This window comes from Thalassophryne amazonica, chromosome 13 (assembly GCF_902500255.1).
Source record: "Thalassophryne amazonica chromosome 13, fThaAma1.1, whole genome shotgun sequence".
Taxonomy (NCBI): domain Eukaryota; kingdom Metazoa; phylum Chordata; class Actinopteri; order Batrachoidiformes; family Batrachoididae; genus Thalassophryne; species Thalassophryne amazonica.
In genome coordinates, this window is record NC_047115.1 from 59854119 (window position 1) to 59880654 (window position 26536).

The 26536-nt window shown below is 40.4% G+C and overlaps 1 protein-coding gene across 1 annotated transcript in view; it reads left to right on the forward strand.

Moving 5' to 3' along the window:
• The window catches only part of disc1 (DISC1 scaffold protein), a 210245-nt gene extending 205717 nt beyond the window's left edge, over positions 1 to 4528 (forward strand). Inside the window, exon 15 of the mRNA XM_034184501.1 lies at positions 4515 to 4528. The gene's annotated coding sequence lies outside the window, so the exon portion shown is untranslated. The remainder of the gene's footprint in view (positions 1 to 4514) is intronic.
• Positions 4529 to 26536: the final 22008 nt, after the last annotated feature.

The window sequence follows — 26536 nt, forward strand, 5'->3', positions numbered from 1 at the left end:
GGAAATGATCTGGTTGTTTCAGCGGGGTTTGAGCCTGTTGATCGGCGCTCGGAGCGCGGCGCGCTCTCAGCAGCTGTGGGCGCTCTTTAAACCGGCTGGAGCACTCCTTAATCTGTGTAATCCCCATAAAATCGTCCCTGAAAGCCATTTGAATTTTCCGAATGGTTACCACCTGGAGGTCTCTCACAATTTCTGGAAAAAAATTGATGCAGCAAAGCTCCAAATCGTTCAGACATTTATTCGCAATAAAAATCCGACGACAGGGGTGGACCACTGCTCACACAAAGCCTGCTCACAGGCGAATGACGCAACCAACAGGCGTGAAAAAACTCACGCATGCGCACGAAGGTTCAAGCTTGGCTGATGCAATCACACGTGATTCAAATCCATATGGTTTTTGAAAAAAATAAAAAGGTCGGATACTTTTCTAACAGACCTCGTATATATACGAGGTCTGTTAGAAAAGACGTGCGGTCTATTAGAAAGATGTGTGGACGGATTGGCGCGCCGGCTGCGAGCCAACGCGCCAATCCGTCCACACGTCTTTCATTAAAAAAAATCTCCTTTAACAGTGGAATGTCCGGATAAACTGCTGATTCTGACCTCTTCTGAAAGTTCTCTGTTCTCTCACAACGTCCTGGGTCAACAGAGGCTTAAATTTGGAGGTTATATATGTACATATATAAGACATATATAAAACTTGACAATACCTGTAAATAATAATCAGTTTTATTGCCAGTTTTCTTTAGACAAGTCAGGGGATGGAAACATGAACATTTCCAAGTCACTGAATATGTCTTGGACTTTATTCACATCAATTATGAAGAAATACAAAAGTTTCTTTCACCAAAACATCAAATCTAGGCTTTCATCTCAAATGTACTTTCTGGTAAATTTTAGCTGCACTATCGGGTCTTCTTTTTTTTCCTCTCTACACCACCTCATCAGGAAGCTGGATTTTATAGTTTTAATTCATTTATATCAAGTTGTAGAGATTTGCTTTCAGTTTGAGTTTAAGGAAGATAACTTTAGATTTACTTATCTAAAGTTGTGTCACTTGTGTGTCACTCAGACAGCAAAATTTAGAGGTTATTTAAAAATAGGTTCTTCAGAGAGCAAAATTAAGAGGTTACATAGGTTGTTTGCAGAACAGAGGATGAATAAATTACCTGTATTTCTTTCAGCCTGAGCATCTTCGCATTATATCTCATGAATCAACAGCTGCCTTCTCGTTTAAAATCACTGGACAAATACGTATACAAGTATATAAGACAACCCAAATTAAAGGAGAAATGGCGCTTTTAAGAACCTGGACCTCATTTCTGGCATAAAATACGGTCATTTACTCACAATATAACTTTTGTGTCATTTGGAGTCCATTGTTCAGACGATCGACGTGTCTAAAAACACAGTGTCTAAGACAGGATGAGGTAAATAATTTTTTTGAAAATTACACTCTTTTTTATCTTATTTATTTTATTTACACGTTTTACACACTTAAAATTACATTTAAAGAGAAAAACTGACCACAATCATGACATACTGGTATGTCTCATGATAGCAAAAAAAAAAACAAAAAAAAACGTTTACAGCAGTTTTTGAGAGTTTTCTTTTTTTGCCTGAAATCCTAGAAACCAGTAAATTGTGGAATAGCTCAAAGAATTATAAAATAACACTGGATAGGGTTGTTGACTTTAATAAGTGCTATTCGAGATTAATAATGTTTTAAACTGTTCACAGAGTATCACATGCAATCCAAGATAAAGTTATTAGTGTCCTTATTAAAAATGGTAACCGTACATGTGCATTCTGTAATCCTAAATTTTGAGAAATTGAGCCCTTTTGTTGCATAATTAATTACGGATCTTATATTTGCTTGACCTGAGTGTTTAAACCCACAGTGAAAAAGAAATCACAAAAGTCATATTGCTGTTCTTTACTATCAGCTTGAGTCTGCGCGTGCAGTGAAGCACTGAGAGCAAGCAGATGAAAATACTGCATGAAAGAAAAACTATTTTATGAGCACTGACACCTCTCACACCTCTGACTTTCATTTCCATTAAAGTGCTCACATGACAAAAGTGACTGAGTCAGTTCACGAATGCTTTCACCTCTGACTGAAGCTGTTAACTGTCATTGAAGCTGCACGCCAAACACATTTTTGGGGGTGAATTTGCTCTAAATAAAGTGACATTCTGCACATCTCAGTTAGAATTATAATCAATGCTCATGTCAGACTGCTCGAAAAAGACAGCTGCTTAAAAAGCAGGAATAAGATCAAAGCCCAGCAGAATTCTGTGGAACGTGCCAATAAATTTGATAAAGTGAGTCACAAGTTATGTTTTGTTAAAAAAAAAAAAAAAAATTGGTGGTGGTTTTTAAAATAAAAGTGCTGTTTGTTTCAGCTCTGGTTTTTTTTTTTTTTTTTTTTTTTGCCGTTTTTAGAAAAGCAGCAGCAGCAGTGGTGCAGGACTGAAACATGCAGTAATTTTTATATTACTTTCTATTTTCACTCCATTTAGATACAGAGGAGCATTCCCTCCGAGGAAGGTTCACCTTGTAGCGTCCTCGGGGGACGCGGCTGTCATTGAAAAACGAAAATATCATGTCAGCTCTGCCATCCGTCCCACTTAGGCTGAGAAGCAGACAGGTACCACAGTGGAGAGAGAGGAGATCGATAGATCTGATGGATGGAGGCGGCCGCCTGTGGGGAAAGGATGGGGAGGTTGGTGGGGGGTAATGAGAGCGCTGGTGAGCGATTGCACCATTGGAGGTTGGGTGTATGGAACTTGAGCTATTTTGTTCTAATGAGGCTTCAAGGAGCTCCAGTTCTGCACGAGGTTTCTCTCAGCTGTCTTCTTTTATTCTCAGTCAGACTGATGATCTGTTCTCTGCTAGAAAAATGCTACTGCAGGTATAACACTCTGTGAGACGGCTGGGATGTAAACCAAGATAACTGATGATGTAGGCATTAAGAAAGGGTTGTATTAGTGTTATAACAACACTACAACTGTTTTGCTGCTTTCACATACTGATGGAAGAGAAACCATCATCCCAGTTTATTAAAGCAGAATCACTGTTGTCTGCAGGGCAGGTGATGATGTGAGGCAGGGCCATTTTTTACGATTAAAAAAAATGAATATTTGTACAGCATCCTATGTATAGAGCGCCTTCCATGTGTGGCTCTGTGCCTGTGTACATGTGTCCGGCATAGTGGCTTTCTGTGTGTGGAGGCCAGCATCTCACTTAGACATGATTCGTCATGACAATTACCCACACAATAAGCCATATTATTACAGATATCAATAATAAAATACACAGGCGTCATGCTAATGTTAGCCTTTAGCATCGTGCTACGTAAAAGAAGATGTGGTTTCCAACATGTTAATTATATTCATCGTGAATCACTGCTTAAAGACGCTCCTCACCAAACTTAACACATAAATTAATAAGATAAAATTGGAATTCCAAGCGTGCACTGCATTATGAGATAAAAGTAATACAAACAACCCATTATTTGTTAGGTGATTTTTTTTTGCTGGAAATGTGACAGAGTTGTCAAATAATTGTGTGTCAGGAACTGAGGAGGCCTGCATGGCAGGCAGGTGGGCACACATGACTCAGATGTGGGATTAAATCAAATCAAATCACTTTTATTTATTAAGCGCCAAATCACAACAAACAGTTGCCCCAAGGCGCTTTATATTGTAAGGCAAGGCCATACAATAATTACGGAAAAACCCCAACGGTCAAAACGACCCCCTGTGAGCAAGCATTGGCGACAGTGGGAAGGAAAAACTCCCTTTTAACAGGAAGAAACCTCCAGCAGAACCAGGCTCAGGGAGGGGCAGTCTTCTGCTGGGACTGGTTGGGGCTGAGGGAGAGAACCAGGAAAAAGACATGCTGTGGAAGAGAGCAGAGATCAATCACTAATGATTAAATGCAGAGTGGTGCATACAGAGCAAAAAGAGAAAGAAACACTCAGTGCATCATGGGAAACCCCCCAGCAGTCTAAGTCTATAGCAGCATAACTAAGGGATGATTCAGGGTCACCTGATCCAGCCCTAACTATAAGCTTTAGCAAAAAGGAAAGTTTTAAGCCTAATCTTAAAAGTAGAGAGGGTGTCTGTCTCCCTGATCTGAATTGGGAGCTGGTTCCACAGGAGAGGAGCCTGAAAGCTAAAGGCTCTGCCTCCCATTCTACTCTTACAAACCCTAGGAACTACAAGTAAGCCTGCAGTCTGAGAGCGAAGCGCTCTATTGGGGTGATATGGTACTACGAGGTCCCTAAGATAAGATGGGACCTGATTATTCAAAACCTTATAAGTAAGAAGAAGAATTTTAAATTCTATTCTAGAATTAACAGGAAGCCAATGAAGAGAGGCCAATATGGGTGAGATATGCTCTCTCCTTCTAGTCCCTGTCAGTGCTCTAGCTGCAGCATTTTGAATTAACTGAAGGCTTTTCAGGGAACTTTTAGGACAACCTGATAATAATGAATTACAATAGTCCAGCCTAGAGGAAATAAATGCATGAATTAGTTTTTCAGCATCACTCTGAGACAAGACCTTTCTAATTTTAGAGATATTGCACAAATGCAAAAAAGCAGTCCTACATATTTGTTTAATATGCGCATTGAATGACATATCCTGATCAAAAATGACTCCAAGATTTCTCACAGTATTACTAGAGGTCAGGGTAATGCCATCCAGAGTAAGGATCTGGTTAGACACCATGTTTCTAAGATTTGTGGGGCCAAGTACCATAACTTCAGTTTTATCTGAGTTTAAAAGCAGGAAATTAGAGGTCATCCATGTCTTTATGTCTGTAAGACAATCCTGCAGTTTAGCTAATTGGTGTGTGTCCTCTGGCTTCATGGATAGATAAAGCTGGGTATCATCTGCGTAACAATGAAAATTTAAGCAATGCTGTCTAATAATACTGCCTAAGGGAAACATGTATAAAGTGAATAAAACTGGTCCTAGCACAGAACCTTGTGGAACTCCATAATTAACCTTAGTCTGTGAAGAAGATTCCCCATTTACATGAACAAATTGTAATCTATTAGATAAATATGATTCAAACCACTGCAGCGCAGTGCCTTTAATACCTATGGCATGCTCTAATCTCTGTAATAAAATTTTATGGTCAATAGTATCAAAAGCAGCACTGAGGTCTAACAGAACAAGCACAGAGATGAGTCCACTGTCTGAGGCCATAAGAAGATCATTTGTAACCTTCACTAATGCTGTTTCTGTACTATGATGGATTCTAAAACCTGACTGAAACTCTTCAAATAGACCATTCCTCTGCAGATGATCAGTTAGCTGTTTTACAACTACCCTTTCAAGAATTTTCTGAGAGAAAAGGAAGGTTGGAGATTGGCCTATAATTAGCTAAGATAGCTGGGTCAAGTGATGGCTTTTTAAGTAATGGTTTAATTACTGCCACCTTAAAAGCCTGTGGTACATAGCCAACTAATAAAGATAGATTGATCATATTTAAGATCGAAGCATTAATTAATGGTAGGGCTTCCTTGAGCAGCCTGGTAGGAATGGGGTCTAATAGACATGATGATGGTTTGGATGAAGTAACTAATGAAAATAACTCAGACAGAACAATCGGAGAGAAAGAGTCTAACCAAATACCGGCATCACTGAAAGCAGCCAAAGATAACGATATGTCTTTGGGATGGTTATGAGTAATTTTTTCTCTAATAGTTAGAATTTTATTAGCAAAGAAAGTCATGAAGTCATTACTAGTTAAAGTTAAAGGAATACTCGGCTCAATAGAGCTCTGACTCTTTGTCAGCCTGGCTACAGTGCTGAAAAGAAACCTGGGGTTGTTCTTATTTTCTTCAATTAGTGATGAGTAGTAAGATGTCCTAGCTTTATGGAGGGCTTTTTTATAGAGCAACAGACTCTTTTTCCAGGCTAAGTGAAGATCTTCTAAATTAGTGAGACGCCATTTCCTCTCCAACTTATGGGTTATCTGCTTTAAGCTGCGAGTTTGTGAGTTATACCATGGAGTCAGGCACTTCTGATTTAAGGCTCTCTTTTTCAGAGGAGCTACAGCATCCAAAGTTGTCTTCAGTGAGGATGTAAAACTATTGACGAGATACTCTATCTCACTCACAGAGTTTAGGTAGCTACTCTGCACTGTGTTGGTATATGGCATTGGAGAACATAAAGAAGGAATCATATCCTTAAACCTAGTTACAGTGCTTTCTGAAAGACTTCTACTGTAATGAAACTTATTCCCCACTGCTGGGTAGTCCATCAGAGTAAATGTAAATGTTATTAAGAAATGATCAGACAGAAGGGAGTTTTCAGGAAATACTGTTAAGTCTTCAATTTCCATACCATAAGTCAGAACAAGATCTAAGATATGATTAAAGTGGTGGGTGGACTCATCTGTGTGGATGTTAAAATCGCCCACTATAATTATCTTATCTGAGCTAAGCACTAAGTCAGAAGGTCTGAAAATTCACAGAGAAACTCACAGTAACGACCAGGTGGACGATAGATAATAACAAATAAAACTGGTTTTTGGGACTTCCAATTTGGATGGAAAAGACTAAGAGTCAAGCTTTCAAATGAATTAAAGCTCTGTCTGGGTTTTGGATTAATTAATAAGCTGGAATGGAAGATTGCTGCTAATCCTCCGCCTCGGCCCGTGCTACGAGCGTTCTGGCAGTTAGTGTGACTCGGGGGTGTTGACTCATTTAAACTAACATATTCATCCTGCTGTAACCAGGTTTCTGTAAGGCAGAATAAATCAATATGTTGATCAATTATTATATCATTTACTAACAGGGACTTAGAAGAGAGAGATCTAATGTTTAATAGACCACATTTAACTGTTTTAGTCTGTGGTGCAGTTGAAGGTGCTATATTATTTTTTCTTTTTGAATTTTATGCTTAAATAGATTTTTGCTGGTTATTGGTGGTCTGGGAGCAGGCACCGTCTCTACGGGGATGGGGTAATGAGGGGATGGCAGTGGGAGAGAAGCTGCAGAGAGGTGTGTAAGACTACAACTCTGCTTCCTGGTCCCAACCCTGGATAGTCACGGTTTGGAGGATTTAAGAAAATTGGCCAGGTTTCTAGAAATGAGAGCTGCTCCATCCAAAGTGGGATGGATGCCGTCTCTCCTAACAAGACCAGGTTTTCCCCAGAAGCTTTGCCAATTATCTATGAAGCCCACCTCAAAGTGGAATGGGCAAAACTGGCCAAAGATAGGTGCACCAAGCTTGTGGCATCATAATCAAGAAGATTTGAGCAGGACAGTGGCCGTAAGCACACAGTCAAGATATCAAAGGAGTGTCTTCAGGAGAACTCTGTGAATGTCCTTGAGTGGTCCAGCCAGAGGCAAGACCTGAATTTGATTGAAAATCTCTGGAGAGATCTGAAAATGGCTGTACACTGACGCTCCCCATCCAACCTGATGGAGCTTGAGAGGAATGGGCAAAACTGGCCAAAGATAGGTGCACCAAGCTTGTGGCATCATATTCAAGAAGATTTGAGGCTGTAATTGCTGCCAAAGGTGCATCAACAAAGAATTGAGAAAAGGGTGTGAATACTTATGTTTATGTGATTTAGTTTTTTTATTTTGAATAAATTTGCAAGAAGTGAAGCACTGTGAATACATTCTGGATGAACTGTAGAATTTCAGACGTGTGATATTTTACCCAGGCTGTCTTTGGTCACAAGAGTGTGACAATTGGACATCCATGAACCTGTCACAGCGTGACATGGGTAACAAAGATGTTTACTGCACTTCCACGAAACAGGAATGGGAAACAACACAATAACCTCCCTCCCCCCACCACACACACACACACAAAATACAAAAACCAAAACTTAAAAAAAAAAAAAGTCTCGTCACTATCAGGAAACAGCACAAGTGTGCTGAGAGAGTTTCAGAGCTACAGCTAAATGTAATGCCACACTGCTTTCATGATGTTACTAATCTATCTTCTGGGTCAGCCAAAAACTACTGTGTGTACTGCACTTAACACAGCACAGATTGGCATAATTCACCAGAAACTGGCACAAAAACTAAAATAACTCAATGGAATAAATGAAGGGTGTCCTGTAGACTGTATATGCCCGTGTTTGTGTTCTCTTACCTCTGATCCATAAACCTGATCCATAAACAATGAGCTGTGCTTGGCTTAAAAGAAAATAAAACTACTTTTTCTTTGTGTTAATAAGGAACTGCAGTGTCGTTTGAACTCGTTTGATATCGTGGGATTTGACCATTTCCGTGGAGAACCTGCACAAAGACAGCATCACTTCTAATAGAAAAAATGGTGGACTGTTTTGTTTTCAGCTGCAATGACCGAAAATTGAATTTTAGGGATTTTCTTATCTTCAAAATAAGTCATAGAAATGAGCAATAAAATTCACTAATTCACTAAAATTCAATTTTTGCACATTTTTCCAAACTGAGTGCTGTAGTATAACCAGTAAGAGACCACTCAGTGACTTTGGTGACACCACACATGAATTTACTGAATATTTTTCTGGTATCTATTTTCATTTTTGCACTTTGTAGACTGTCCCTAAGCTTCCATTTCGCAGCTGTCTGTTCAGAGCAGTATTGTTTTTACAGCTCAGAGGACGGCTCATATGGATAAAAATAAGGTTGTAGCTTGTTGTCTACTTTCCTGAGGGTAGAAACTATTGTTGTTTTTTTGTTTTTTTTTCTTTTGTTTTTCAGCAATGTTTCTCTTAAGATTATTGAGCCGTTTACCAGAGGGAGAGGTTTCTGTGCTCTCTGAGTTTGACAGGTGGACCGTCTCAGTCAAACTCCTCACCTGATGCTGTTCCCGGACACACCCAGTGGGACCAGGCACTTGACACCAGAAGTGAGAGCTGCTGGGATCATCTCCTTACTTTGAAATGTAATCCAAAAGTAATCAGATTACAAGTAATTCAAATGTATGTACATACATACATGTAATCCACATGTATTCTTTCAAAGTAACCCTATGCAACCTTGCTCCTTAGTCTGTAGTAACCCCCTCCAAAAAATAAATATATAAAAAATGCGATGATAGGTTTTGCGATCAAGATTTCCTGCAATAATTGACCCGTAAAAACACACACACACACACACACACACACACACACACACACACACACACACACACACACACACACACACACACACACACACACACACACACACACACACACACACATCATGAATGATATTCATGTTTTGCGAGACTTGCAGTCATGTCTTGTGAGATTCGGATTCACGTTTTGGGAGATTTTTTTTTTTAGTATTCACGTATTGCAATTAACGGTTTGTGGATAATTCAGGATTTACAGCTGATTCACGTTTTGGGGATGAAGAGCCCACCCTTAAACGAGACTACAGTGCTCGACTGGCAGATTACAAATCAGCTTTAGAGGTGCATACCGCCACCTACTGTAACGGAGGCTGTGGAATCATAGCATTGATTATTTTATGTAAATACAACACAGAACATGAAATTATAAAATCTAAAATAAAACAATCATAACATACAATAAATATCTTACTGCTATTAGTTAACAGCACAATTTTGATAGATTTAACACAGTTATATGGTACATTTAAAAGAATGAACAAGACCACTGTGTGAGTGCTGTAATTAATTTATAGCCTAAAACTACCACAATGATGCACTGATTCCAGCAGTGTACTTAAATTTATAAATCTTTTATGAAAAATGTTTACAACTTGGTAAAGTCTTCACTCGGGCAAGGTTGGGTACCTCTGATAGTTATTCAAAACAGGAAGCTCTGATCCTGATGGTTGCTTGACAAGTAAAGTTTTTGAGACACTACAGTTTAATTCCTGTTTACCTGACTAACATCCCACACACCTGTTTATTAGTTTGTTAATCACCTCCCTGTTCCTGTGCCAGAACATCTTCAGCCTTGCTAAGCCTTCTTGTGATCATTTACTCACAGTGGCTCTGTGTTCTAGTTTTTCCAGCCTGCTCCCAGTGGATTTGTTTGCCCGGTGTTGCTGTCGCTTGCATTTTGAATTACTTTCTGCTTTTTTGGACTGCCTCTGTGTTTTGCTCCTCAGGGAAATGATCACCATGCGGACTGCATCTTCTGTTTTCTTTTTTTGACTGTATATATATATATATATATATATATATATATATATATATATACACACACACACACAGAGAGAGAGAGAGAGAGAGAGAGAGTGAGAGAGAGAGAGAGAATGGCAAGAAATACAGTTGGTCATATTTGGACTGGAACCTAAAAAAGTGCTCCCACTACCCCAGTGTGAGTGTTTCTTCACTGGCTGCCAATTCATGTGACAGCTGTCTTTCAGGTATTGACTTGTAAAATACTAATGTGCGTGTGTTTTTCATATGACTGAGTTTACTCAGCAACACAGGCTGGCTCAGGTTTTGCGGTTGAGAGGGGACGAGGGCAACAGATGTTCACAGAGCTGTTAAGTGGTGCTGATTTTGAAGAGAGTGGCTCAATCCCAATGTCCACCCTCATGGAGTCAGAGACTCTGAAGCGTGTTCTAGCTAAGTGAGGTTTTAGTGCCGTCCCACTGTCCAGTCGGCAAGTGCAGGAAGGCTCTCAGGCAGACATGTTGAGTCCTTTTTTCCACTTTCCATAAGTGGTTATTTCTGCAGACTTGAATGAGAATTACCCAGAATTCATAGTGTTGTGATGACAAACACTGGGTTATCAGAGTCCAGCGGCAGCCGCAGAGCCGCTGGAAACCACACAAAACTGAAGAAAACTTGGCATACTGAGAACACACAGGGATGCCTAAATAAATCAAAACAACAATTAAAAATATAATTTAAAAAAACATGAAATCAGAGGAATGCAAACATATTCTATATTACACATAGTTTGTCCATAAATCAGTTATGTACATTTTTCCATATCATATTGACAGTTTTTTGAATAGTATATTAATTATAGGAGAATTGATCCCAACAGTGATGTCATGCGCATGACTCTGATGTCCACAGAACAGCAAGGGATGCTTTTATTGTTAACATTTGATGGACAACACTGTCAACAATTCTTGTAATACTGGACGAAATTAGGTCCCGTTTAGAAGCTCAGCAAAGATATTTCACCATGATTTGATAAAAGACTGAGAATTCTTCCTGATGCGTACAAAATTTGAACAGAATACGAGTAATTCAGATTTTCAGCCTCAACTCTTCTAGAATATGATGCTACAAGCTTAGTGCACCTATCTTTGGCCAGTTTTGTCCATTCCTCTTTGTAGCACCTCTCAAGTTCCATCAGGTTGGATGGGGAGCATCTGTGCACAGCCACTTTCAGATCTCTCCAGAGATGTTCAATCAGATTCAGGTCTGGGCCACTCAAGGACATCACAGAGTTGTCCTGAAGCCACTCTTTTGATATCTTGGCTGTGTGCTTAGGGTCATTGTCCTGCTAAAAGATGAACCGTCACCCAAGTCTGAGGTGAATTGCGCTCTGGAGCAGATTTTCATCCAGATTTCTCTCAATCCTGATGAGTCTCCCAGTTCCTGCTGCTGAACAACATCCCCACAGCATGATACTGCCACCAACATGCTTCACTATAGGGATGGTGCCTGGTTTCCTCCAAACATGATGCCTGACATTCACACCAAGGAGTTCAGTCTTTGTCTCATCAGACCAGAGAATTTTGTTTCTCGTAATCTGAGAGTCCTTCAGGTGCCTTTTGGCAAACTCCTTGTGGGCTTCCATGTGTCCTTTACTAAGGAGGGGCTTTCGTCTGGCCACTCTAGCATACAGGCCCGATTGGTGGATTGCTGCAGAGATGGTTGTCCTTCTGAAGGTTCTCCTCTCTCCACAGAGGAATGCTGAGCTCTGACAGAGTGACCATTGGGTTCTTGGTCACCTCCCTGACTAAGACCCTTCTCCCCGATCACTCAGTTTAGACAGGCGGCCAGCTCTAGGAAGAGTTCTTGTGGATCAGAACTTCTTCCATTTACAGATGATGGAGGTCTCTGTGCTCATTGATACCTTCAAAGCAACAGAAATGTTTGTGCATCGAGACAATACTGTCTCAGAGGTCTACAGACAATTCCTTTGACTTCATGCTTGGTTTGTGCTCTGACATACACTGTCAACTGTGGGACCTTATATGTAGACAGGTGTGTGTCTTTCCAAATCATGTCCAATCAACTGAATTTACCCCAGGTGGACTACAATTAAGCTGGAGAATCATCTCAAGGATGATCAGTGGAAACAAGATACACCTGAGCTCAATTTAGCACTTTGAGATTTCTTTGAAATGTAAGGTGCAATACAAATAAAATGTATTATTATTATTATTATTAATTTTGAGCTTCATGGCAAAGGCTGTGAATACTTAAGCACATGTGATTTCTTAGTTTATTTTTAAAATTTTTTTGTTTCAAAAATCTAAAACACAAAACAACAACAGCAACAACAAAAACAACTTTTTTCACACCATTATTATGAGGTATTGTGTGTAGAATTTTAAAGAAAAAATACATCTCATCCATTTTGGTATAAGGCTGCTGAGATGGTTGTCCTTCTGGAAGGTTCTCCTCTCTCCACAGAGGAATGCTGGAGCTCTGACAGAGTTACCAATGGGTTCTTGGTCACCTCCCTTACTAAGGCCCTTCTCCCCGATCAGTCAGTTTAGACAGGTGGCAAGGTCTAGGGATTTACCATTTACCATTGACCTTATATGTAGACAGGTGTGTGTCTTTCCAAATCATGTCCAATCAACTGAATGTACCCCAGGTGGACTTCAAGGATGATCAGTAGAAACAGGATGTACCTGGGCTCAATTTTGAGCTTCATGGCAAAGGCTGTGAATACTTATGTACATGTGATTTCTTAGGTTTTTCTTTATTTTTAATGAATTTGCATAATAATAATAATAATAATTTTAATAAAAAACTTTTTTCACATTGTCATTATGGGGTATTGTGTGTAGAATTTCAAGAAAAAAATGCATTTAATCCATTTTTGAATAAGGCTGTAACATAACAAAATATGTAAAAAATTAAGCACTGTGAATACTTTCTGGATGCACAGTATGTTCCATTCCTTTTGATATTATTTTGAACCCTTCCAGCCCCTTTCAGATAGTCGCTTTCCAGGTGATATCATATATGTCTATGAGGGTTTAGGGGTTGGGGGTTGGTGGGGACTTTGGATTTGGGCCTGTGTTCGCAGATCAGTCTCCTCAGCTGTTAGCTGTGGTGCTCACGGTCCGTTAGATTTAGCTCATAAAACCTTTGCTCGCTTACCATTATTTGCTCTAGCTCCTGCTAGAGAGATGCAGTTTAGTTGCAGTCTATCATGGATGGGTAGCCCTCTGATGGAAAGCAAAACCGGCCATTCTGTCATGGCATGGTGCTTAGAGCTTTAGTCGCACTCCCTGGCAGCGAGCTCTGTGTGCTAAGCACTGAGCGCAGCCGGATTTGAATCGGGCCTGGTGCAACTGCCAGCACTCAGTTGGGGCCATGTGCTGCTCTGTAAGGTGAGACTCAGTGGTTAAGGAAACGAGCTGTGCCAGAGTCGAAAGGGAGCTGCTGTCTCTAGAGACATTGGTTTTGTATGTCCTTGAGGTTCTGACTTGCTTCAAGGACTGATGGGAAGCTGAGTGTGTTGACTGCCCAATCACAACACTAAGCCTGACTCTTACTTTGTGCCACCCCACGGTGATAATGGTCATTTTATGATTCTTCCATAATCTGAATAATGTTATTGGCTTTTAGGAACATTGTATGCCTCAGATTTTATCCATGAAGCCACGTCGTTTATTCATTTGATACAATTTCATGGTCAGTGACAACACAAAACAGGAACAGATAATCACTCAGATATTCAGACGCAAAAGTGGGTCCACATTGCCCATGTTTATATTACCCAAGGCCGTCAAATATAGCCATCTGGTATTGCAAAGACTTTGCGTCCATCCGCCGGGCTGTCTGTGCTCAGCGTAAGTCCAGTTCTGTTACTGCCAGAGTCTTCAAATTTACAGGGAACATTCTTGGGACACAGACCTTGGGCAAGTTCAATGATGGCTAACCTTGGCCTATTTTAAAAAGTTAAAAAGTCACATTCTGTTTCATTCTGTTCCTTTTTTGGGGGGGGGGGGGGTGACAGGGCTGACAGTCAATCAGAGTAGAGTGACACTGTGATGTCAGTTTCAGATTTCTGTAAAACTGCTTCATTTATGTGTTTATATGACATGTCTCTCATATATTCTGTAAAAGCTGTAAACACTTCTAAAACTGAAAATAACACCTAATAACACCTCTGAAGTGATTTACAAGACAGTTTGCAGATGTTAGCATGGTGATGTCACAGGCTAGCTGCAAACTGTTTTGTTTGTGTGCAAATACGAGGTCTGTGAGAAAAGTATCCGACCTTATTATTTTTTTTAAAAACCATATGGATTTGAATCACGTGTGATTACATCAGCCAAGCTTGAACCCTTGTGGGCATGCAAGAGTTTTTTCACGCCTGTCGGTGACGTCATTCGCCTGTGAGCACGCCTTGTGGAAGGAGTGGTCCAGCCCCCTCGTCGGAATTCCTTTGTCTGAGAAGTTGCTGAGAGACTGGTGCTGTGCTTGATCAAAATGTTTTCAAAAACTGTGAGGCACATCTGAGTGGACACCATTCGAGAAATTCAGCTGGTTTTCGGTGAAAATTTTAACGGCTGATGAGAGATTTTGGATTGTTTCTATCGCCTTAAGGACCTCCCACGGAGCGGGACGTCGCGCAGCGCTCTGAGGCGACGTCGTCATCCTGTTTCAAGCTGAAAACCTCCAAATTTAAGCCTCTGTTGACCCAGGACGTCGTGAGAGAACAGAGAACTTTCAGAAGAGGTCGGAATCAGCAGTTTATCCGTACATTCCACTGTTAAAGGAGATTTTTTTAATGAAAGCCGTGCGGACGGATTGGCGCGTCGGCTCGCAGCCGGCGCGATGCGCCCGCCACAGGAAAAACACCTCCATTGGAAACCTTAAGGACAAGTTGGAACATGCCCTGCTGTTAAACAATTTCTCAGATACTCACTCAACTGAAAGCCACCAAACGCCGCCTGGATTTTACAAATGTTTATCAACACGGAGGTATTTTTCTTGTGGCGGGCGCGCCGCGTCGGCTGCGAGCCGGCGCGCCAATCCGTCCGCACGTATTTCATTAAAAAAATCTCCTTTAACAGTGGAATGTCCGGAGAAACTGCTGATTCCGACCTCTTCTGAAAGTTCTCTGTTCTCTCACGACATCCTGGGTCAACAGAGGCTTAAATTTGGAGGTTTTCAGCTTGAAACAGGATGACGACGTCGCCTCGGAGCGCTGCGCGACGTCCCGCTCTGTGGGAAGTCCTTAAGGCGATAGAAACAATCCAAAATCTCTCATCAGCCGTTAAAATTTTCACCAAAAACCCGCTGAATTTCTCGAATGGTGTCCACTCGGATGTGCCTCACAGTTTTTGAAAAAATTTTGATCAAGCACAGCGCCAGTCTCTCAGCAACTTCTCAGACAAAGGAATTCCAACGAGGGGGCTGGACCACTCCTTCCACAAGGCGTGCTCACAGGCGAATGACGTCACCGACAGGCGTGAAAAAACTCACGCATGCGCACAAGGGTTCAAGCTTGGTTGATGTAATCACACGTGATTCAAATCCATATAGTTTTTAAAAAAAATAAAACTGTCGATTTCTTTTCTCGCAGACCTCGTATAACCTCTTTGTCTTATATTATGTAAAAGTTAGCAAGAAATAAACACTTCTAAAACAGAAAATGCTGTTTTTATCCTGATAACACCTCTGGAAGGATTTACAAGACATTTCACGGATGCCAGTGTGCACGCTAACTTCCGCTTACTCAAGGGTAACTTCTGCTCTTGTCAAAAGCTCATAAATGTTGTTTTATTTTTAGGGGCTTTATTAAACATGTACAAATTGTAAGTAAGACAACAGGATCTCAGTAATTAATGTAAAAATCAATAAATGTATATATATATATATATATATACTTTGCACTGGGATACCAATTAAACAACTGCACATGATAAAAAAGACTATGCTCATACGGCCGAGGGTATTTTAGCACCGTATTGTATTTTCTAAATATTGCAATCGTCTTGACTTTTTTCAAATATTTCAGAGTGGTCTGTCAATTACTTTGTCAGACACTTTTCAAAATAAATAAATAAATAAATAAAAACGACACACACTCCACCAAAAACATAATATCAGGATTTCCCTTCTTGGATGTGTTCTCCTTTTCAAAGGTGACCTTCTGGGCTTCCCACTGAAAACAAAATCAGGCTTTACTTTCTACATTCTCCTTCCTGTCTTGAGTTGTTATTGTGGGCTTCCAGCATTATTTGAATGTTCGTTTTTCAGTCAAACTGCTGTGAATTTTAAGTAATTATTTTACTCCTGTGTAAAATCTTAGGAGCGGCTAGCATTTTCGCTAGTGGTTAGCTTGCGTTAGCTATTTCGGACCCCCATTATCATTTTTTCATTACATTTTTTACACTCCTGTTAGTTAATTAACTGTTTAGTGTATTTTATAGCTGCTGCTTTTTTTACCTATTTAATACTTCTGTTAGTTTTTCAGTGTAACTGCTGTGAATTTTAAGAAATTTATTTGCGTCTGTGTGAGCCTTAGGAGTGGTTAGCTTATCCATTATTGGTTAGCTCGTGTTTGCTTGGCTACATTCTTGAATTTCTTAGTGCACAAAGTACACTACTAATTCTACTTTACACCCAAATCCTGCGTGATGTTGGAAGATAGGGTGGCTCTCTTAGAGAGCCGTGTCCGTAAGTTAGAGCAGCTTCTTAGCTCAGTGGAGTTAGATGTTACGGGCACTCCAGATGAGATTAGTGTTGGGCCGGCTAGCGAGCCCATTAGCATCAGCTTAGAAAAGCCGGCTGTGGAGGACGGCCTTTGGACTGTGGCTAGGCGGAGGAAGCCCTGTAGGGCTTGGTGCCCAGTTGTGGCACCCCGATCACACTCGCCAGTGCGAACTGTGAATTGGTTCTCCCCCTTGGATTTGCCAGATGTGAATTCTCTGAGTCCACAAGTGACTTCCACTCCTGTCTCCAGGCCTAAACACCGGACTTTTGTGATAGGGGATTCTATCACCCACAAAGTCAGGTTACAGACGCCGGCTGACGTTAAATGTATTCCTGGGGCCAGAGCTCCTGACATTGCATCTCATCTTAGGGTGCTGACGCTGCAGAAGGGAAGACATACAAAGGAACATGACATGAGATATAGTCACATAGTTATTCACGTTGGCACCAATGATATCAGGATGAAGCACTCAGAGGTCACAAAAATGGACATAGAGAGGACTTGTGACCTTGCCAGAAAGATGTGTCGGCATCGATTAATAGTCTCTGGTCCCCTCCCCTCCCGGGGTTCTGATGAGGCGTTTAGCAGGCTGACATCGTTAAATTGGTGGCTGGCGCAGTTTTGTAGACAGCAAGGATTTAGCTTTATTGATAACTGGCCTTCGTTCTGGGGCCACCATGGCTTGCTGATGCCGGACGGCCTCCACCCTACTGTGGAAGGCGCCGTCATCTTGTCTGCGAACATAGATAGAGCTCTACAGGGAGGGTAACATTAGGAATCTACAGCAGGCCACAGAGCAGGTGATTAGAGACCCTGCAAGGGTTATGACAAATGTGGGTGTGGAATCCATTAGCTTAGTGGGGAATTTAGTGCAGAAAATCCACTATGGTGATAGTGCAGTTTATTTGCCAGGGAGGGAATTTCAACAAGTTGAGACTGGCCTGCTTCCGTAGTCATGTCCATAAAAATCATAGAGGGATATGCTTTCCAAACTTAATACCCATTACTATACTGGATGATGTTGAAATTGAGGATGGCCCAGTGGTTGTCAAAGTGGTGTCACGGCAGCTCATAGACTATCTTACTGAGAATAATCTCTTTGAGCCACTGCAGTCTGCTTTTATAAAATATCATTCCACAGAGATGGCTCTCACTAAAGTGGTGAATGATCTTCTGCTTACAAGGGATTCGGACACCACTACGGTTCTGTTGCTGTTAGATCTCAGTGCTGCATTTGATATAGTGGATCATCATATTCTACTTGATAGGCTGGAAAATCATTTTGGGATTACTGGGAGTGCCCTTGCATGGCTGACGTCATACTTGACCAGTCATTCTCACTGTGTTTTGCACAATAACACTACCTCTAACCTTAGTGACATGAAATTTGGGGTTCCACAGGGGTTTGTCTTAGGCCCCCTGCTTATCTCTTTTTATATAGCACCCCTTGGGCACATATTGCGGCATTTTGGGATTACCTTTCACTGCTACGCAGATGATACTCAGTTATACATGCTGATAACTGCTGGTAATCTCATTCACATAAAATCCTTAGAAGATTGCCTTGCAGCAGTGAGAAGTTGAATGTCTAGAAACTTCCTACTTTTAAACTCTGATAAGACTGAAATGATGGTTCTTGGTCCAGTGAGACATCAGCATCAATTTGACCAGTTAATGCTCAGCCTCGGCTCGTGTGTCATACATCACACTGACAAAGTGAGGAACCTTGGGGTAATTTTTGATCCTTCGTTGTCCTTTGGCCTCCACATTAGAAATATTACTAGGACTGCTTTCTTCCACCTGCGAAATATAGCGAAGATTTGTCCCATCCTGTCTATGGCTGATACTGAGACCCTGATCCATGCATTTATCTCTTCTAGATTGGACTACTGCAATGTTCTATTTTCTGGTTTACCGCAGTCTAGCATTAGGGGTCTCCAATTGGTTCAAAATGCTGCAGCCAGACTTTTGACACGAAGCAGTAAGTTCGACCACATTACACCCATTTTGGCATCCCCTCACTGGCTTCCTGTCCCAATGAGTTCAGATTTTAAGGTTCTGCTACTAACCTATAAAATTATTCATGGACTGGCACCTCCCTACCTAGCTGACCTAATTAAACCTTACATACCGGCCCGGGATTTACGTTCTCAGGGTGCAGGACTACTTTGTGTCCCTAAGGTGAATAAGAAGTCTGCAGGTCACAGAGCTTTCTCTTATCGTGCCCCTGTTCTGTGGAATGATCTCCCTTTGTCAATAAAACAGTCAGATTCTGTGGAGATTTTCAAGTCCAGACTTAAGACGCACTTATTTTCCCTTTCATATGGCTAGCATACTGGTACAGTTTTGTTTTACGCTTTTTACTCTTTTAATTCATTTATTAGTAATTGGAGCGGGCTGCGGCCTCAACTTTACCTAAATTCTGGGGTCTTTTAGTGAAGTTTAGGGCTAGTCGCTGGCGATCACCTTAGTATTTCTCTGCTTTTCTTGTTGTTTAATGCTGGCAAATTATACAGTATTTTTTGTCTTTCTGATGCCTGATTCTGTTTTTTCTCTCTGTTTAAGGTGCAGCTCCATCCAGAGATGGGAGTTGTATTTGTTTTGGCGATCCTCCTGTCCTGTGTGCCAATAGCATTTCTTGTATATTCGTCCGTGAATTGTTGTGTGAATTGTTCTGTAATTTATGTTTGTAGCATGGCCCAAGCAGAGGGTCACCCCTTTGAGTCTGGTCTGCTTGAGGTTTCTTCCTCAGAGTGAGTTTTTCCTTACCACTGTTGCTCTGGGGGGTTGGTAAGGTTAGACCTTACCTGTGTGAAGCGCTTTGAGGCAACTCTGTTGTGATTTGGCGCTATATAAATGAAAATAAATTGAAATTGAAATTATTTGGTATTTCATCTATGTGTCTTGCAGGTCTGTCTTTCTTCATAGCTGCCATCTCATTTCTGAAACGATTTTTAACAGCGTCCAGCTCCAGTTTGAGACATGCTCACTGCTCTCTTAGCTCCAGCAACATGTCCAGATAAACCTCTGAGGGGTCTTTGTTTTTGTTGTCACATCTAAAGAGAACATCAGATGAGATACAAAACAGAACAAGGATGAAATATGCAATGTGACTATAAAAGAAAAAAACTTTGACACTACAAAATAGTAGAAAAATGTAATTACAACTGAAGGACAAACTCAGTACAAGAAACTGAGTAATGATCTGTGAAGAGTAACACGAGAAATATGGTGGATGTGTAACTAGAAGAACTCCACCGCAAAGGAAAGACAGATCTTATTATTAACACAAAACAACTGAAATTTACTTGATTTAAAGTTAGTGGATTTTCCAGAGAAAGCATTAGATAGTACATTTATACTAAAAAGACCAACACTGCAAAAATGATGAATCTCTAGTACAAAATATCTAATTGTCCTTAATATAAGACGAAATCACTTAAGTAAAATTTCACTAAGATATAATTACTTATCATTAAATCTTAAGTAAAAGAGCCTCGGAAATATCTTGTCATATTTGCAAATACTTTGTTTATTTGTATTCCTCCTGTTCACATCTTTCTTGATTATGCTGCTGCAACAAGCAAATTTCCCCAACATGGAATCAATAAAGTCTATCTTCTTTCATCTTATCTTATGAGTCATATTTACGACTCAACAAGTTATTTTTTTACTCACCATAAGATTTTTAAGCTGCTGTTTTGTTTTTCATGTGTGCAGATCAATCCTCTTTTCAGTGAGTACAGTTTCTGTCAAGTGATATAAGTCCTATAGACTGTAATGTAATTTATGCTCCTCCTGTTTGGTGCACTGTTGAAAATATCACGCAAGCACGCTCACAGCAGTGTCAGCATATTTCACAGAAGACCGGCACATTATTTATAGTAACTTAGCCACAAGATGTAAAACTTTTTTATAAATATGTCAAGAACAGCTATGGGTCTTCTTAAACTTTATAACCCTTTTGCACACTAACACAACAAACAAATGATGAAGAGCTGCCAACGGACATTAGTGCCACTTGGGATTAAACTTGGAAACAAGATGAAGAAAGAGCACAAGAAATGTGGACTGACAGAAGAAAACAGAGAGGGATTGAGAATCCCTGAAGGGAAGGATGGATAATGAGAAAAAATGTTGGCTGTAAAGCACAGAGCTTCTTCACTGGAAACACAAAGTGGCTCTGAAATGTATTTGCTGTTTCACTGGAACACTTGTTCCTTGATGTATTATTAATCACATTATACTGAAACAAATGTTTGGAATTACAGGAACCCACATCGGCATGACAATCATAAATAATCCAAAAGAAATGGAAGTACACAGCTCCATGAAACAAAAGAAAACAAATATCAATACTCACCAGATATCTTCAGATGGTGTTGTGACACATAGAAAAAGTTTGATCCTGAGTGAGTTTTCCAGCAGAGGACTTGTTAAACTGACTTTACAGACTTGTCTGATGTGTGGAAGATGCCTCAGTACATTTACAGAAACGTCTTTTTTTGGGACTTTGCATTTGGAATGAGACAAACTCTTAAAATGAATCTCGAATACAACATTTCTGGCTATAGAATGAACTAAACCACAGTAAGAACTGGTAAAACTCAGTCAATGTAGCCAAAACCTGAACGTAACACAAAATAGTCCCCTATAAAACACATAAATCCGTGGCTTCTGAAACTATGTTCATTTGGTTAATTTAGTGCAGCACAACTTAAAGGAGAACAGTGGAATTTTTCAACCTGGTTTCTTTGTAGATGTTTTTGGGTTGATGTTATTACTCTGGGGCAAATTATTTTAATCAGTGCAATACTGATTTAACGTGAATGCCATCATGAGTAAACAGCTATAGTATACAAATAATGAATGTTTATGAGTTCAATGGTATGAATATTTGAATGGTACGTTCCAGCTTTCACCAAATTAAATATTCGTTCCATTGAAAGAATGTAAAAGCATTCATTGTTTGTTTTATATAACAGCGAAATCCTTGTTATTTGATATTATATTCAATCAATCAATCAATCAACTTTTTTTTATATAGCGCCAAATCACAACAAACAGCTGCCCCAAGGCGCTCTATATTGTAAGGCAAGGCCATACAATAATTATGAAAAACCCCAACGGTCAAAACGACCCCCTATGAGCAAGCACTTGGCTACAGTGGGAAGGAAAAACTCCCTTTTAACAGGAAGAAACCTCCAGCAGAACCAGGCTCAGGGAGGGGCAGTCTTCTGCTGAGACTGGTTGGGGCTGAGGGAAAGAACCAGGAAAAAGACATGCTGTGGAGGGGAGCAGAGATCAATCACTAATGATTAAATGCAGAGTGATGCATACGGAGCAAAAAGAGAAAGAAACAGTGCATCATGGGAACCCCCCCACAGTCTGACAACAGACTGTGGGGGGGTTCACACATATTAACAACAGAAAAGGCACTTACATTTTGGTGTGGTGCTTTGACATCTACAGTCCAACACGAACTTTAAATAGGAGTCCAAAATTGTTTTGTCAACTTGGAAAAACAGACAGTCCGTGATGCTTCAAAAAAAAAAAAAAAAAAAAAAGACCTCCTCAGTCCAGTGAAAAATCCCATCAAAAATTTGTCCAGCTTTTCATCCTAACAGCTCTTCATACCGCCAGATGGATTATGGTGTAGTGGATTTGTTTTTGTGTGTATGTGTTATAAGAATTACCACCGTCAATTAACTCGTCCAATCGTCGTCCATCAGCAAAACAAACTTCGCCATGTTTAGCTAAATGCCGCCCTTACTAGTGTGTGCGTGGGTGGGGTCCACAGCATGCAATGGTACAAAACGTATGGAACCAAATTTGCACGGTAAATGGAACCATATTCGCATGATAAATGCAACGCAACACAAATGGGACGAATAATCCATGTTACGTGACATTACAAAGCACCAATCAAATAAGGATCTATTCAGCCGTTATATAAAACGTTATGGTGTGAGGCAGGCTGGAACCATCTAGATTAAACTGCTTCTTGTCACCACTAAACAAAACATGATGAACCTGACTTGCTAAGACTCGACAGAACCCAGCTCTGTTGAATGGGAGAGATGCTTTAGTGGGCAGCTAATTATATAACCAGTCATTTTAAAAAGGTTTCTTTGCATTCATTGAAGAAAACATGCATACGTTTACCACCATAAGGACCCTCTCTGTGCTACCAAACTGTGAGTGTTTTTAGCATACATTACACGGTGTGGCTATTTCAAACTCAACACTGGACTGATTAAAGTTATTTTTGCCCTGAGTGAAAAGATGAACCCATGAATATCTAAAAATAGAGCCTCTGAGTTCTTGTTCAAATATCATGATCATATTTGGCTCTTGCAGTTTTTCTTCATCTATTATTTTGTGCCAGTCCTCAAAGGTGAGCACTGGAATCCAAAAGGTCATGAAAAAAATGGACTTTGAGCAATGTTTTATTAAAAATGTGACATGTGAATCCTGTTCAGTTGAAGAAATATGCATCTATAAACTGAGTGCATTTACAAACAGACTTGAATTTAATTCTCTTTCCTTTATTTTACTGCAATCACTTTTTTTCATTATCACCGTCAACACAGCCATGAGAACTGAGCAACAAGGGGTAATGTCTCAATTCTATAAACTGAATTTTATTGGTTAATTTTGTCAAAAAGATAATAAACATGTCATTCTTGTCAATGAAGGCTTTAAGTGCAGTTGCTTGTTTTCGTTAAGGGAAAATACTCGATCCAGGTCATTTAATATTGACACAAAACCAGGTTAAAAATATCGTTGAACACTAGCGGTAGCCATCTTGGTCATATACCACAGCACCCCAAATGCGCTCCCTTGTCAATCATTGAATGAAGCCAACCCCACATCCAATCCTCTCAAAGTGCCATGTTGGGACACAAAGTTATTATGTTCATAAGTATTGCCACACATACTCCAGAAGTGTTTATTCACATGTTGACCGCAGAAAAACCATCATACCAGACATGTCATCTGCAGCCAAGGCGATAAATGATGATGTATGACAATTATTTTTCCAGGTTCAAGTGAGAGAACTTAATTTACTTAATGGAAAGATGCAACACAGTTTTTATATTTCACACTGCCGTATATTAAAACAGGAAGCTTTAGCGCTGTTGGTTGTTTAAAAAGTTAACTTTTTATGATTTGTGAAATGATAAGGTATTAATCACATAATTCCTTTAGCTCACTAACTAATCTACTAAATAATCAACACAGTGCACTATGTTGCAACGATATCTTAAATACCCAACACATATTTAGTCTTTTATCTTCAGAGTTGTATTCTTAGAAATGCAGTGCAGGGTAAATTCTGCCAAAAGACACAATCTCCCACAATCAGCTAATTGAATCCATTCACATATATAATCATAAAGACATGCCACTGTTAGTCATGGCCACAAACCAATAGGATGCAGGCGTGTCACTCGTTTTCATTTTTCATTTTATATAGCGCCAAATTACAACAAAGTTGCCTCAAGGTGATTCACACAAGTAACCAACCCCTAGAGCAAGCACATAGGGGTCAGTGGTAAGGAAAAACTCCCTCCGATGATTTGAGGAAGAAACCTCAAGCAGACCAGACTCAAAGGGGTGACCCTCTGCTTCAGCCATGCTAACGACACAACTGACAAAACAATTTACAAAACAAATATACAGAGAATTTTGCAGTTGCACAGGACAGGAGGGTTGCAGAAGAAGACACCACACCCATCTCTGGATGGAGCCGCACCTCAAACAGAGAGAAAAAACAGAATCAGGCATCAGAAAGACAACAAATACAGTATAATTTGTCAGCAAAAGAAAAATATCGCCGGCCACTCACCCTAAGCATTAAACGACCCAGACTTTAGATAAAGTTGGGGCCGTGGCCTGCTCTGTTTACCAATTAAATGAATTTAAAAGGGTGAAAAGCATAGTCAGATACTATGCCACTATGTTAGCCATATGAAAGGGAAAATAAGTGCGTCTTAAGTCTGGACTTGAAAGTCTCTACAGAATTGGACTGTTTTATTGATGCAGGGAGATGATTCCACAAAACAGGGGCATGATAAGAGAAAGCTCAATGACCTGCAGACTTTTTATTCACCCTATGGACACAAAATAGTCCTGCACCCTGAGAACGCAGAGCCCGGGCCGGTACATAGAGTTTAATTAGGTCAGTTAAGTAGGGAGGTGCCAGTCCGTGAACAGTTTTATAGGTTAGTAGCAGAACCTTAACCCTATGAGGTCGACGCTGTCGTATATGACGGCTGAGTACTTTTTTACTAAATTATAAATAACTTTTTAATGATATAAGATAGAAACTTGCTTTTTTTTTGCCAGCCTTCCACCATGTTTGTACTCCTCATAGAAACTGTGTGATGACATGTGCAATATGAGTGTCCAATCGGAATTGGTTCACCGTCACATGGTTTTCCAATATCCAATCGTAGGGCAGATTTACCTCACGTGGTAAACCAAAGATTGCAATGCAGCAATGTCTTAAGCCCCTTTCACACTGGCGTATTTGTAGGGCTGCGTATTGTGGCGTTGTGTTTCATTTAAATATGCCCGAAATGCGTGTGTACTCAGCCTTTTTCTGTGTTTGTAGATCTGCTTGCAGCTGCGTGTGTTCACTTTTTAGTGTGTGCACACAGTCGTGTGTACCTTGCCGCTATTTAAAACCAGTTCACTCCTGCCGGCTGTGCAGAACACATCACTGCACTTGGAAAACAGTGGACTGTATCATGAGGTTTTACAGTTATGTAGCCGAAGCTGCTATTTTCTGCCTCTGTGGAAGTGCACTCTGTTCTCTACTGCACTGTGTGGTGTGGGTCAGAAACAGAGTCATTTAACATTTTTTTTTATTATTATTATTATTTTTTTTTGTCTTGGTGGATCATTTTCATTGTGTACAGATCAGAATCAGAATCAGAAGAAGTTTATTGCCATTGCCAGTGAACAGGATTCACAGACTAGGAATTTGCTTCGGTACAATGGTGCAACATTAAGAAGAGATAAAATGCTAAGATAAAATATAACATATGTGTCAAAATAAGATAAAATCTAAGATAAAAAAAAAAGAAAAAAAAAGAAATGTGAAATATGAAAGGCTGTGTGCAACAGAAAAACAGAGAAACAGAAAAAACAGTGCAGTGGGAGGAGTGCAATTAAAAACCAAAGTACACTGTCTAAAGTGACCCGTGATAAAATGATAAAGTGACAGAGTTAAGCTTAAGGTGACTGAGTTATGAGGTGTTCATGAGTCTAACGACAGAGGAGAAGAAACTGTTCTTATGGTGGGAGGTTCTGGTCCGGATGGACCGTAGCCTCCTGCCCGAGGGGAGTGGTTTGAACAGACCGTGTGCAGGGTGAGAAGGGTCAGCTGTGATCCGACCTGCTCGGCCCAGAGTCCTGGAGACGTGTAGGTCGTGGAGAGATGGAAGGCTACAGCCGATCACCTTCTCAGCAGAGGCCACAATGCGCTGCAGTCTGTGTCTGTCCCTGGCTGTGGCCCCGGCGTACCACACCGTGATGGAGGAGCAGAGGATGGACTTGATGATGGCCGTGTAGAACTGCACCATCAGCTGGACAGGCAGCTTGGCCTTCTTCAGCTGCCGCAGGAAGTACATCCTCTGCTGGGCCTTCTTGATGAGGGAGCTGATGGTTG